The following is a 2,831-nucleotide window of genomic DNA, read 5'->3' as shown; positions in this document are numbered from 1 at the left end:
TATGACGTCATCGCGGTGTTGGCGGAAGTTCGCTTTGAGTGCGCGCGACGTCGTTTCGTGTGGCGGTGTGCACGACATTTTTTTGTAACTTTCCGCGCAGCTCCGCTTGCGAAGATGCACGAGTTCAAAGCGACTCTAGCCGAACATGCACGTTCACGTAATGCAAACTACTTATTATATTAACAAACATATAGACATGAAATAGTGGTTTAAGCCGAAATTACAATGGGCGAAGGGACCACAGAGTGAAATGAGAGATGTGCAACTATTCAGTGGAGAATTAATAGAAATTATATTAAGAACATGTGAGAATAAATCTGTTCTCAGATACCAAAGATAACAAGAACTCAGCATCCACTCTTTTTTCTCTTGGAATCGCTCAGAACGGAATACTCTTCTTCGGTGTTTGTTTACACTGGTTTTTGAAACGGCGCCACCACTCTTTGCCTTTTTGTGCAACAGCAGCTGCTCCAAGCACGTGATCTAAGCTCAAATCTGATTGGACATCCCGTTTCAACGCGGAGCGACGGGGAAAAAATCTTCGCTTTTTCACGCCACGAATGATCGCGCCTGGTGTGAACAGCCCCATAGGGATCTATTGTTTCGATTCAAAAGTGTCATCGCACCGAACATTCGTCCCGAATTTTCGCGTTCAGTGTGAAAAGCCCTTAACACAACAAATAAAAAAATATTTAACCACAGAATATTGCGATCGCCCAATCAGTATTAGGGATTCCCAAGAGCTGTATAATACACTATCATTTAGACACTCCCTTCTATGTTTTACTTGTGAAAAGTGTATCAGAAGTCTTTGTCTTGATGATGCATGCATCAGTGAGAAATGGTCTGAGATGTGAATGAGTCATTGGTTACACACTCTTCAATCAGATGCTTATGGAAAGAATGAGGACATATGTCATAGGGAATACAGAAAAAGAGGGACATATAAGGAGAAAGTAAGGGATGTGTTTTCCAGTTATTTTCAAGCTGCCAGAAGAGCTGAGACAGGATCTGACATGCCACAATACAAGCTGGAATATGTGCGTGTGTGTGTGTGTTCATTCCTCGCTTTCTACGAGAGTCTGTTTGCTTTGTGGGGAGGGAAGTCGAAGAGAGGTGGAAAACAATTTCAGTCCTAGTTGAACTGACTGCTGCGTCTGTGTTTTCAAGGACAATGTGATCACACCCACTCACACCCCCCTCCCCCCAGCGAACTAAAATCACCACGGCATATGCACACCCCGCTGCTGTTGTCCCTCTCTTAACCGATTCTGTGTAGTGGACACACATTTCCTATTGTTCAGTTAACTACTAGGCAGACAGCTGCAAATATTTCCCCTCTCTCGGTCTCGCACAAACACACAGAGAGAGAGAGCGGTTGTGAGCTGGTTGCGGGTTGAGTTAGCTGCCTGAATCGTCAGGGAGGGGTGGCGGAGCTTTTCCTATTCTGCTGTTTTGTACATTTTGGCCTTGACTCCTGCTTGCTTCCATTTCAATCCTGCTCTCATGATAGCCACTGTTTGTTTTTCGGGATTCTTTTTTCACTCTTGGATCATTGTGCTTTTGCGGTCTCCTTAAAATAGTTGTTCTGTGTTTAGTGGATGTCTAGAAATCTCAGTTGAGTTTGTGCTTTATGCAGTGGCTTTGTTGCGAATGTTAGGAAGTTTCTATCCCCGCAGAGCTAGGATTCAAGGCACAGATTGATTATATTAGGTCTTCGATTCGGTATTCAGTTAAAGACCCCTGTTTTGGAGTGCTTTGACGAGCTGTTAAGAAACTTGTGTTCTTTATTTTAAAGGAATATTCTACCTAAAAATATAATTTTGGTTATTCACTCACCCATATGATGTTATTGTATGCAACACACACTAAGAGATTTTGAAGAATGTTCGTGCTGTTCTTTTCCTTGCAGCAAAGCCTAAAGTGATCAAAGACTACCAAGTTCTACTAAGAAATTGCCTTAAAATGGTCCATATGACTCATGCGTTATAGTTCAGTTTTATGCAGCCATTACAACTGTCAATATTTACTTGCGTTGCTCAAGTCTTTTCAAGCCATACATTTTAAGCTGAAATTTAAGTTCATTATTCATGGATAATCTTCCCATTAGTCAAAGCTTTTATCTTTCATTTGTGCTTTCACATAGGGCTGGGCGATATAGCTAAAAATATTATCAATGATATAATGTTTCATATCGTTCGGTATCGATAACTATTGACATTTTTTATAACCTTTTTTTTTAAACAAAGAGCAATAAAAAAATGTTTAAATTTAACCACTGCATTTTTAAATTAACCCAATTTATTGAGACAAACAACAAATATTTTTTTGTTTTAACAATCACACACAAAATAAAACTTAAACAAATATCTTATTTCTAAGGTTTTATATGCAGATTAAATAGGTCTTAAGGAAACTTTTTACATCCCGAGGCCACAGAAGGGCGCAATGAGCAAAATAATATGCATTTAAAAATTACATAAACAATTATGAACAAAACAGCATCATGTATTTATGCATTGCTTAATCCAAAGAGCCAAAGCGCCATTCACACAGATTGCATTTAAAAACAGACGCAGTGAAAAGGAATAAACCTCCACAAATTCGTGACGTGTTTTCTAAAAGTTTAAAGGGGTCATATGATGCGATTTCAATTTTTCTTTGGAAAAGTCTCAAATCCAAAGAGATATTCTTTATAAAAGTTAAGAGTCAGCCACGCCTACCTAAAACGGCTCGTTCTAACATACCTACGTCGCTCTGTGGGAAGATTTGCATAACGCCGCCCAAATGTTCACGCAAAGAAAGAAGGCGTAACTTTTATTCTCGCTGTA

At 39.6% G+C, this 2,831-nt stretch overlaps 1 protein-coding gene across 6 annotated transcripts in view; it reads left to right on the top strand.

The window, feature by feature from the left end:
• Positions 1–2,831, top strand: part of LOC107674216 (catenin delta-1-like) — a 41,660-nt gene that overhangs the window by 13,604 nt on the left and 25,225 nt on the right. The window lies entirely within an intron of this gene.

Source organism: Sinocyclocheilus anshuiensis, unplaced genomic scaffold (assembly GCF_001515605.1).
Source record: "Sinocyclocheilus anshuiensis isolate Anshui unplaced genomic scaffold, SAMN03320099.WGS_v1.1 scaffold728, whole genome shotgun sequence".
In the NCBI taxonomy this organism is placed as follows: Eukaryota; Metazoa; Chordata; class Actinopteri; order Cypriniformes; family Cyprinidae; genus Sinocyclocheilus; species Sinocyclocheilus anshuiensis.
This window is presented reverse-complemented; position numbering and strand designations above follow the sequence as displayed.